Raw genomic sequence first — 12,167 nt, 5'->3', positions numbered from 1 at the left:
TCTTGCTATCTCCTGTTTGACCACTTCCAATTTACCTTGATTCATGGACCTAACATTCCAGGTTCCTACGCAATATTGTTCCTTAGAGCATCGGACTTTACTTCCATTACCAGTCACATCCACAACTAGACGCTGTTTTTGCTTTGGCCCTACCTTCTCATTGTTTCTGAACTTATTTCTCCACTCTTCTCCAGTAGCATATTGGGTACCTACTGATTGGTCTGGCTAGGGATTCCCAAACATCAGTGAATAGAAATATTACTTGGAGAGATAAAGTGTTTATACAGTTTCCTGGCATTGTCCCCATTAGTTCTGGGTGAGGTCTTGAAATTTAATTTTTTAACAGTGACTCAGCTGATTCCTAATGTAGGTGCTCCATGGGCCAGACTTTGGGAAATACTCTCCCAGAATGACCTAGTTTGCAGAGCATTGCTTAGGAATAACCCTAGCCTGTGCTGTGCTTAGTAACAATGTCACTTTGGTTAACAGAAGAGCTGGAGAACAAAAGATTGAACAGGAGAGACAATCACAGACCAATGATGCATCCACAATTTAATAACACCCCCCCCCCAGTTTACACAGTCCACTAAACAAAGCCCTCTAATGTTAGTATTTTGGGGAACCAAGCCATGTATGAAACCCCAGTGGAGTGGGGACACTGAGATCAGGTAAATTTTCGATCCCCAACTTCCTCTGTAAATCAACGGAAGGAAGATGTTTCCCTTCTTATTAGCCACCAGCTCCTAAATGTTCCTTTCCTTTGAAATCTAAAATAAAAATGGGAAATATATTAGCTCCCGAACTGATTAACTGGTTGATCAGCATTTGCAGAAGGTATCTGTTAGGACCCGTGGGAACAATTTCTTAAAATAATTACTTCAAAGTTGTCTTCTGTTTGCCTAAAGTGATCCTTTCCCGGAAGTGCAGTGAGGTGGCTGAATGTCAGTGCAGTTTCTTTGATGGCCAACAACGAGCCTTACTCTAAGAGCAGTGACCTCCTCCATTTCGGATGACATTCCCTGGTAATACCTCATGTCTGACACTTAACCCTTATACAACTCAGTAAAAATAGAGGCTCCTGCTGTTTTAATGCCTATGGGGGAATCAAATGTGCTCAGCAATGTAATCATTCCAGTTAAGAGGAGTCTTAGTGTTCAAGTTTTTAATGTTTTTCAGAAGCTCACAGCTGAGAGTAGATAAATGTCAGTACATTGCTCATATTAGAGTTTAATTGTATTATTTTTGTAGAATAGTGGGCTAGTTCATACAATTGCCTTTTTCTTTTTTTACACCAAATATGGGAATATGAGAAGCAGAAGTCGAAAAGACAAAAGCAGAATCTTGAAAGAGTAAGGTATGATAGGGTTTTAGAGATGATGATATTAAATCTCCTCATTTTACAGATAAGGCAAATGAGGTTCAGAGAAAAGTGTCCCTGCTCTCCAAATAGATCACACTTTCCAGCTGGTGTTGTCCTGCTTCTACCTGTAATTTTCTCTTTCTTCCATTTGATCAGTTTCTACATATTCTAAATTCCACACTGCAAGTCCACTAGTGATGTGTCTCTATTGTAGTCTGATTGTATTGTTTTAAATAGTTGGCTGTATATTTATCTCTTTAGGGGAGTGCCTTAATTATCTTTTTATTCTCAGTTCCAACTGCAATGTATTGTACAGAGAAGTTACTTTAAAAAAAAATCTGAGTGATTTCTTCAAAGTCACACAAGTAGCCATAAGAAAAACCACTGATTGTGCGTGTGTCTGTGCAAGCTCATTAACTTTATTTGGCTAACTTTGTTATATTGATTCAAAGATTGTAGAAGAATTGACTATGTCTGTTATGCTTCTCATTTTAACGGAATACATCTGGAAAAGATGAAAGTATCGAAAAGACTCAGGTGTTTTTCTCTCTTTTTTTTTGACACTGGATCTCATGTTTATAGAAATGAGAAAGAAACAAGACCTTGAAACTTGAATGGCATAGGAATAAATGCTGGTTCTCCTATTATTTGTGAAATTATTCAGCTGATATAAATTGTCTACATGAGCTATTATTCAACTCATCTGGATATCCCTTTCTAAAAGGGGTATTGTAGATGTAAATGAGATTTATGAGATTATGTTTGCAAAGCACAGGAAAACAGTAGGCATTCTATAGAGGTTACTTCTCTCCTGTCTTCCCCCATAATTTGGCACTTTATAATTTCCAGGCTTTTTTTTAATATACATTATCTCATTTGAGTCTTATTATAGCTCTGTGGGGTGGGCAGAAGAGATACTACCCTCTAATTATAGACAAAGAAAATGACATTTGAGATGTGTTTCTGAGAAGATAAAATCAGGCTTTTTTTTGTATCTATCAACATAGAATCTATCCAATATTACAAATCAATGCTAAATGTTTTCATATGCTAAAGTATACGATAAGCACAAACTCTCTCTTTCTTGGATACCCTCACTTTCCTAGCAAAGTCCAAGGGAGTCCAAGATGAACCATGATGGAGTCTCAGAAATAACCACAATCCAATCTGACAAGAACTAATTTAAGTCAGATATACTACCAATATAAGGGGATTATAAAGCAATGCAGCTGCTAAATATAATGAAACATGGAAGTGATTGTTGTCATTAACTTGTAAACACAATATACAGACATAGCTTTCTTCATACCACTGAGATACTTCTTCAGGTTACATGTGGTCAGTATTTTCCCTGAGTGAGTCAGTCTCTTTATTATTAATATATCTCCAATCTTACTGAGCTTCCCTGGTGGCTCAGGCAGTAAAGAATCTGCCTGCAATGCAGGAGACCCAGGTTTGATCCCTGGGTCAGGAAGATCCTCTGAAGAAGGGAATGGCAACCCACTCCAGTATTTTTGCCTGGAGAATTCCATGGACAGAGGAGCCTAGTGGGCTACAGTCCATGGGGTCACAAAGAGTCGGATACGACTGAGTGACCAACACTTTCCAATCTTACTGATGACTTCAAAAGCATGTAAATAGCTAGTGGCTTCCTCCATGAAGTTCTAGCCATCTCTTGTGTAATATAGAAAATGGAAGTCAGATTGCTGAAGTACAGTGTTGCCCTCTTTAAGCAAGGGTGGAAGGGTAAGGGGTAAGTTAACTTCCTCTTTAAATAAGACATATAGCTAGTAAGTAGCCACAGGCCTTTAATTGAGCTATTATGTGAAAGAGGATGTGAATAATATATGTTTGGCTGAAGCTGGGACAGGACACTGGCTACAGTTTCATAGCTCAGTTGTTGTACGTTTCTATGACAATCACGTAGAAGAGAGTAGACTCTGCCGGGTGGATGTGGTGGACCCCTTTGCTCACACCTTCACTGACTGTTTGCTGCCCATCTTGTTTTCAAGCATTCTCTTCTTCCCCCAGATACGGTCAATAAACACATGAAGGTGATTCTAGAGTTGGACACAGCGATGGCCCTCTGTTGGCCAAACAGGGTATTATATCAGGTCCCTAGATCTCTATTCCCTCTGTAGACATACTCTTTGACTTTCTCTGTGTGTGTGTGTGTTAATAGCTCAGTCGTGTCTGACTCTTTGCAACTCCATGGGCTATAGCCCACCAGGCTCCTCTGTCCATGGAATTCTCCAGGCAAGAGGAGTGGGTTGCCATTCCCTTCTCCAGGGGATCTGCCCGATCCCAGGGTAGAACCCAGGTCTTCTGCATTGCAGGCAGATTCTTTATGGTCTGAGCCACCAAGGAAGCCCCTGAGCACTGACAATAGGGAAAATGGCCTAGGAAGAACTTTGTCCTCTTTCAAGATAAAGCACCTCTTTTCTAGTAACCCCCTGATTAAACTCTCTCCTCTTCAACCTCATTTTTTTTTTTTTTTTGGATTACCCCTTATAGTTCATCATTCCAAGTCCTGCAATAAAATGTAAAAGGCATTAAAAAATATACTTAGATAAAGAGTTGGAAAGATATGGTAGCATTCAAAATTTTCCTAGAAATCCTAAAGTCTTCTCAATGTGCTAAGTTTCATAGAAACCAACTATTTTACCATTTTTCTTTCATTGCCACTTTTCCACATATTGCCTGCACCCAGATACTTTTAGATGGGGTGTAAAGACTGGGATAAAGAAGGAAGGGTGGGTGGATATGGCAGCAGTAGGTGACTAGGAATGTCTCTTAGAGAGACAGACATCTGATATTTGGAAAGGGATTATGAAAATAAATCAACTTAGAGACATGACTTTGTCAAATCATTTCTTTAAATAAACTTTTTTATTTTTTAATAGTTGTAGATCTACAGAAAATTGCTAAAGTAATACAGTGAGTTCCCTTATGTTGTTGTTGTTTAGTTGCTAAGTTGTGTCTAACTCTTTAGACACAACCCCACGGACTTTATTTAGCCTGCCAATCTCCTCTGTCCATGGGGTTTTCCAGGCAAGGATACTGGAGTGGTTTGCCATTTCCTTCTCTAGGGGGTCTAGAGAAGTCAATGGGATTGCAAAGAGTCGGACACGATTGAGCGACTAACACTAACTAAACATTCTTCCTTTTTGTGTTCTCTTCCTTTTTCCTTTTTCTTATTAGTCCTGTCGAAATAAATGAAGACCATCACATGAGACAGTGCAAGACTGCTGATTCAGAGCTCGCTGTAGCAAGGGAGTCAGGAACTTAAAGACAGGCAGAGAAAAGAAAAGTTCTAGAGTGGAAAAGAGGGAAGGCTCATGTGTGCGCTGCTGGAGACTGTTCATGTGAGAAGCTGTAGGCAAGCTAACTATACCATCTTATAGAAAAACCCAAATGAACTTTTTGGCCAATCCAATAGAAGTAGGGCATCCAGGTGATTGGGTATGGGGGTCTCTTTGACTTCCTCTGCTCGGTCCTAAGTTGAAATCAATGACAAAAATTAGAGAAGCAGTCAGTTATGAATCAGTTCCTGGCCATTAAGAGGTAATCGTTACAGAAGTTATTGGTCACCTTTCTGGATTGTTCCTAGAGATAGCAATCTGACTTCTTACCAGTCTGTCTGACAGCAGGCTGGGTTCCTGGGCTGTTTACAATAGATCAAGGGGTTGCTTTCCTGAGCAAGTTGCTGCAGCTCATGGGTCAGATTTCAGTTTTTCTATATGCTCTGGTTATTGTCCATTCATATACTGTATCTCTCATGCCTCTTAACTCTTTCATCTCCTTTTCTCCAGATCTTTTCTCATTTTGCCTTATTTCTTCTTAATACTTGTCTTTTCTCAGTGCTCAGTAAAGATTGGAAAAGAAGAATGTGAAATGTGGCCAAAATTCAATGTGTAAGGAAACATTTTCTTCATTTGCATCAAACTCGCAGTAACTCTTGTCTTAAAGATGGAGAATTAGGGAAATTTTGTGATCCAGAAGGTGCAGTAAAGTTTGTTTTCATGAACACATAGTAATGCCATGTTATTATTTGACTATGATCATACATAATATTGAAATGCTTCTCTGTACAAGTTCCCATAAAATAGAAACTTAAAACTTGAAAATATTACTTAGTATCTTCTGTTACTATCTTCTGGACGTGAAGTTGGAATGAACATACTCCAGTTTCTCTACTCTGGACTTTACAACACGTGGAACCATTTTGAGATGAGGTAGCAGAAAAATAACATAGCCTTTAATAGATACCTCTAAAATAGTTCATCCTTCTCACTTTAGAAACTCTGAATAGATCCTAAATGTGGCCATTTGACTTAACAGTGCTTCCTGTCTGAGATGCATTCCAAAAAAAAAAAAGGCTTTAAAGAAAGTAGATGTTTGTGTCTTCTTGAAATATTACTCACTGGAGCAGTAAACCTAAGTGAATCAGTGAGCTGTAAGAGTGAGAAGCTCATTTAAATTAAGAGCTAGAACTGATATTTTTATGGAACACCTGTTCCTGTGTGCTGAAGATCTGTGATCAAAGTGCTAGGAATACATTCAATTTTCATATTCATTGCAGATTTGCTAAGTTTTGGGATCACACTTTATTATGTGAAATTTATGTTTAATGGAATTCTTCCTCTCTTCTGGATTTGTAAAGCTAATTAGGCATTGATACCTTTAGTTGTGAACACCTGCACCATTTTCTCTGATCCACTCTCTACCTAGGGTAACATGGGGGTCTTTCCAAGGGAAATGAATATTGCCATATGTCTCCAAACCCAAAGAGAAGGGAGTCAGGTTAAACACTAGGTCACAACAACCTCCTACTGGAAAAAAAAGTACCCAAGAACAGCATTTTTGAAGGTGATCCAGCTGTGCAAGTTGAATCATTGCTCACAGTAATTTTACTAATACATTCCATCCTGAATTTTAAAATCCCAGTGAGTCACCCTATATGGCCAACTGCTTACATTATTAAGCAGAACATAAAGGCATTTACATACATTGGCATAATTCATTGCTGGATCAACCAAATTAACTTCTACTTTTGGAAGCCTTCAGACTTCACTTGAACAAAATATATGATCCTTTAAGCAGTGAATTGTGCTGGCAAATATAGAATTAAAATGTCAGCTGTTCTGAATTTTTTTATTTTATTTATTATTTATTATTATTTTTTTTATTATGTGCCTATGTTGTTCTTCCATGAAAGTAGTCACCAGTACAAATGAATCCGGAGAACAAAGGACTACGTGAAGTTGTCTAACATGCTAACATAACACCCATGTGAGGATATAGGACATTCTCCTGGCTTGACTTACCAAGAAAGTATCCTTCAATTCATTTCAGAGAGGCAGAGAGTAGACTAAATTCTCTCTGGACGGTGTATTGAGCCTAGACCATTTCCAGCTTTATGAAAACCAGATTTATATGAGGTTTCTTCAAGTCCTTTATAAAGAAATAGCAATGTTACTGTGTTTGAAAAGAAGTAACAACTTTTTGTAGGTAATAACAGTGTCTCTTCCTGTGGCCATTCTCCACAATTATGACCATCACTCATCATTTATGGTACATGGCACTTTTTATCTTCAGAACATTTGAGGCATTTTATCAAATTTTCCACACATCACTAGGAGGCACAGCTGCCTATAACATTCTGGATATCACACTGTACTTTTGAAAAGTGTCTAGGGATTTTATTTATTGAGTCATTAGTGATAGGAACAGAACATCTATATTTATCATCATCTCTGAAAGAACACAGTCAGTCATTGGTCCATGATTGCAAAGTATTTGTTTAATCTCCAAGGAAAATATATGATTCTTTCCTGTGTTACAGTTACTTTGGTCATGCAATGCTTTCTCATTTTCCCTTTTATATGTTTGTTCCGTAACTGTATCAGTTAGCATGCTGTGTCATCAAACATTGAGTATGGTCTCTACACATTTTACACACAATGCTCATTAGATAATTATCTCATAGAAAGTGCACAAGTGATACTGCATTAGATAATATTTATGCAGTTTTTGACCATCTTAAAAGTTAAAAGAGTCTTGAGGAATCACTATACCACTTTCAAAGATTCTTGAACTTCTCCAGCATTAGGTAACTCACTAACTTAAGCTAGTTTCTAGAGCTGCACAGGGACTAGACTGTTAACATGCATGAAAGGGCTAGAAATAAAGTGTGGCCTTTTCAAGGTGGAAAGGCAAAACTGAGATTCCCATATAAAATCGGAACCTCTGTGGAACTACAGACTTAGCAAATAGGTTCACACTAGAAAAAAGTCTAGACATTACAACTGGAAGAATATAGAGATTTGTTTATTTGTTTGAGGTCTTCTATAATTTGTTTACTTTAGTTTGGCTTGCCTTCTATCCCTGGGAAAAATCCCCCTTACTAAGAATTTATAATGTGCATTTGAGATTTAAATTTACCATACCAAATGGTTCAAGAACACCTAATTATCAAATTAATAAACGTATAAACATAAAGTACAAAACCTCTCATATAAATCAAAGGAAGCCACCTAGAATTCACCCCCCAATTTTAATAATTCATTTCATGAACCAAAATAAAAAACATGTAAGGGAATAATGTACTGTGATAGAGAGAGCTTTTGGAATTAAAGAACTAAGATCTTTGTATCTTCCTGGAGGAGAGGTATACATGAATTGTTGAATCTGGAAAGTCAAGTATATGTGATGCGTGCTAAAAATTTAAGGGTATTTGTAAGAAAATAGAGACTATAAATGTTAAAACGGTGGTGGTATGGGGGAGAAAAGAAATAAACTCCAGAAGACAGGAAAAATGAGAAACAAGAAGCACCAAAAAGCAGGGAAAATAGCAACAAATAAGCTGGAAGAAATAAATCCATGTATATTATAAAATCAGTGTGAGAAATTGCATCTCTAAGAAGATAAACTTAATTGTTTTTCCCTTTTCCTCCCACTAAGTACAGTTTAAAACTTGGACATTACAAACAAAAATTATCATAAAAACACTCTGAGAGCTGAAGAGAAGGCAAATTGCCTGGAGGCTCTCAGAACAAGGGGAACAGTATAGTGATCTTTTCCCTGAGTTTTTCTTTTTAACCTCATATAATCCAAACTTGCAGCTGAAGTTAACAGCAACCCAGAAATACCAGCAAGGACAGGGGAAAGGAGCTCCGCAGCTTCCACTGACACCACAACGGGCTGACTTTGCTATTGCTGGATGGTGGTGAAAGTCCTGACTCTCCACTAGGACTCGTCTGATACCCTCCCAGCAGGAGTAAGTGGGATTCCTCGTGATTTATTGCTGGGTGGGTAGGTGGGGGGAAATGTCCAGACTTTCCATATGGTCTCAGGTGACACCGTGGGGTGAGGGGAAGGGGTGATAACCTTACCATCTGTAGAGACAGAAGTCTCAGCTTGCTACTCAACATCGTGATTGGTAAGGGGCTGGGGTGCCTCGTTTCAGCCTGGTGAAAGTGAAAGTCTAGGCTTCTGATTTGGCCACTGTTGCATTTGATGAGGGTAGAGTGCTCTGTGCGGTGTTCGGCTGAAGAAAAGTGATTGTTGTCCAAAAATGTTTTGTCTTGTAGTAATGCTTCTTTGCTGGACCTTTGGCTAGGGAGAGCAGACTTTATTTACTTCCAGTATGGGATGTATGAGGCAAAATGGACTAACACATGTTCTTCCTCAGGTTGAGATCCTAGCCATTCTGCCTTCTTCTTTGCAATCTATCAGAGTCTTCTTAGGTTTGTTTTATGCATAACCTGGGCTTCCCAGGTGGCACTAGTGGTAAAGAGCCTGCCTGCCAGTGCAGGAGACAAAAGAGATAGGAGTTTGATCCCTGGGTCGAGAAGATTCCCCTGGAGGAGGGCATGGCAACCCACTTCAGTACTCTTGCCTGCAGAATCTTGTGGACAGAGGAGCCTGGCGGGCAATGGTCCACAGCATCCCATAGAGTCGGACCCGACTAAGCAGCTTGACACTGGCGCTGGCCTACATGCTCTCCAGCATGTTTAGTACACAGTGTGAGGAATAGGGAAAAGCTCATTCACCATCTTCCTCGAAGTGGAAGCTTTCTAGCTTCCTTTCCAAATCTTATTGCTCCCAGGAATAAAATATGCTATATATTTATAAAGTATATATTATATGTATGACATATTATATGGCCAAGAGAGCTTAATAGTTGTACAGCAAACGGCTTTATATGCTCTCATAGTCTGTATACTAAACTTGGATTTCTGTTCTCCTCTTTCTACCACAGCATATTTTGTCTAGAAGAACATATCCAAAATAGAGAAGGCAAGAGAAAAAAAATTAAGTTGTACTTTCTTTATCATACATTAGCATTACACTATTGACAACTTCCCTCAGCCTTCTGTACAGGAATTTTATTCCTTTTTTTGTTCTCATGGTTTTTAATGTCATTTTAAATACCTAGGTTTCTAGTTCTTAGAATTTTCAGAGGTTTGCATATTTTCATCCTATCTCATATGAGTCTTATTTTTTAAATAATTTTTCATTTTATACTACCATTTATTTAATGTCTGTTAAGCGTTCTACCAAATAACTATACTGCTATTATATTTAAATGCTATGAAAATGGATTTTCTTTTTGGCTGTGCCACTTGGCTTGTGGGATCTTAGTCCCCCAACGCAGGATTGAACCTGTGCTCTTGACAGTGAAAGTATGTTCTAACCAGTGGACCAGCAGGGAATTTGCTGAAAATAGATTTTAGAGTTATTTCTTCATGAAACATGTTTATTCATAAGTCATACTGATTACACGGAAAAATAAACAGACATGGCCTCAGCTTTCATGGATTTTGCATTCTGTAAGCAAGATAATAATAAGGAAGCAAACAAAAATACATAGGAATTGCATATTGTTATGGGTGCTGTAAATGGCTTGGAAACGTAACGTAGTGGCGAATAATAAAGTGGACTGACCGAGGAGGGTCTCCAAGGAAAACTGGACTGAAGAGGCTAAGACTTGAAGGAACAAAAAGAAATCAGTTCTACAAAGAGTGAAGTAGAGAGTGTCCTAAGCAATGAAGAGCAGGAGAGAGAAGACTGCATCACACGCTGACACAGAGGTGTAGAGAATGACCCCCTCACCTTTGGAAACTCCCTTCCACAACAATTTTCCAGTTGGTTTTCTTCAACTCTTCAAGATGCTGCTTTGGCCCACCATCTGCTCAAGCAGAAGCTGGTCAGGTCTCAAGAAACATGGGTAGTGCCATCTTTTCCAACGCTGCAGAAGCCTCAGGTCATCAGGTGACTACCCATTCATCTGAAATCAAAACCCTAAAAACAATAACACTTTCTGCTTCATCCAATCTCCAAAGCACAAGGCCAAGGTCAGAAACTAAGTGAAAAGAACTGCTATGAAGAAACAATTGAAGACTGGGAATAGAACGCCAGGGTTCCAATCTTAATTCAGCCATGCCTCATTTTTTTTTGTTTTTAATGTGGGTGAGCTGTTGCCTCTACTTGAGAAATTATTCTTTCTTGCCTTGAAGGATAAAAACCTTGGAGGTGGAAAGGACCTTTGAGATTCAGTGGTACAGCTCTCTTAGCAGAAAACCAGGTATATACCAATTTCCAGCCTCCATATCCAGCAATCCACTGTACCTCACAGCTGTTACACATAAATCTGCCCTGTCTTAGCTCCCAGGAATTTAAACCAGAATAAATTGTTGTAAGTAATCAGTCTATGTGACTGTGTATGATACAGCATTTGTAAACATAATCTATTTACATTTTATATACTTGTACAAAATAGTGGGGTGTTTTAATTTCCTCAGAAAAACAACTAGATGTATTCAAAGAAGTGTTAATGTTACATAAGGTGAGGTCAACTACTTACAGTTTTTCTGCTTCCATGAGTATTCCTACCTCCGCTGAAGGCAGAGATGGCTAACTAGTAATTGCCTTGGGAGACTGAGAACCATAGAACATTTTCTCTTTCAGATAATCTTGAGCATCTTTTCAGAGAAGAATAAGACTTGACAAGAGGGAAAAGCATGGGAGAGATTTGTTTTTAGATGGTCCAAACACCAACTGTAAGCCTCAAAGGAAAAAAATATACAAGACAGAAATAAAAATGAATGATGACTTAATTGGGACAGTATTAGACAGGGCACTGAGAATTTTAACTATGCCACTTAAAAGTTTTCTCCTTCGAATCAGAAGGAGAATCAATGCATAATCTATGGCCAAACATAAGAATCTAGAAAGATAGACTTTGTGTTTCTGAGATTTAAAAAAAAAATTCTACTTTGGACATAAGTAATTTGAAATAAACATTTTTATTCTAGTGATATCCCCCACTTTATTCACTGCCTACTGAGCTCATTCAACCTGACAGTCTCCATTCTACCTCCCCTAGGACCAACATCTCCCAAAGTATCTTCTGTGGTTCTGTTATAATTTCAACGTATATCTCAGAAAAGAAAGATTCTATGTAAAGTTAAATTTGAGAAATGCTGAGTGAAACAAAGCTACATGTTCATCTTCTTCAGGGCTTTACCAAAATAAGTTGCCTTTCCCACATCTATCTGAGCAAAGAACACTTTATGCATCAAGAAAGATATTCCTCAAAACGGAACTTAGGAACCAAAATCCTACCCTCTCTAGACAAGCTGCAATATCAAAGCACAATTCATGGAATCCTTGTATGAAACGAAAAAGTATAACTTTCATTTCTCCTTTCACATTGCAAAAATGCTCCACAGAATAAGAGTCTGTTATGATTTGCCGCTTAGGGTGCACATCTCTGTGCAGAAGCAAGGAGTGTTCATTCTTT

The 12,167-nt window shown here is 38.3% G+C and overlaps 1 protein-coding gene across 11 annotated transcripts in view; it reads left to right on the top strand.

Moving 5' to 3' along the window:
* The window catches only part of LOC145518640 (uncharacterized), a 379,656-nt gene that overhangs the window by 281,513 nt on the left and 85,976 nt on the right, over positions 1-12,167 (top strand). For 5 of the 11 annotated variants that reach the window (XR_014063063.1, XR_014063059.1, XR_014063058.1 and 2 more), the window contains one exon: positions 8,485-8,639. The exons of 5 other annotated variants lie outside the window; for them this stretch is intronic. The gene's annotated coding sequence lies outside the window, so the exon portion shown is untranslated. Of the gene's footprint in view, positions 1-4,561; positions 4,726-5,221; positions 5,394-8,484; positions 8,640-12,167 lie in introns of those variants that run through there. One more of the 11 variants, XR_014063056.1, reaches the window with a different exon arrangement.

The sequence above is a fragment of the Giraffa tippelskirchi genome, chromosome 8, assembly GCF_054371585.1.
Source record: "Giraffa tippelskirchi isolate mGirTip1 chromosome 8, T2T-mGirTip1v1.2.pri, whole genome shotgun sequence".
NCBI lineage: Eukaryota > Metazoa > Chordata > Mammalia > Artiodactyla > Giraffidae > Giraffa > Giraffa tippelskirchi.
Note: the sequence above shows the minus strand (reverse complement) of the source record. Positions and strands in the feature narration are given on the sequence as shown.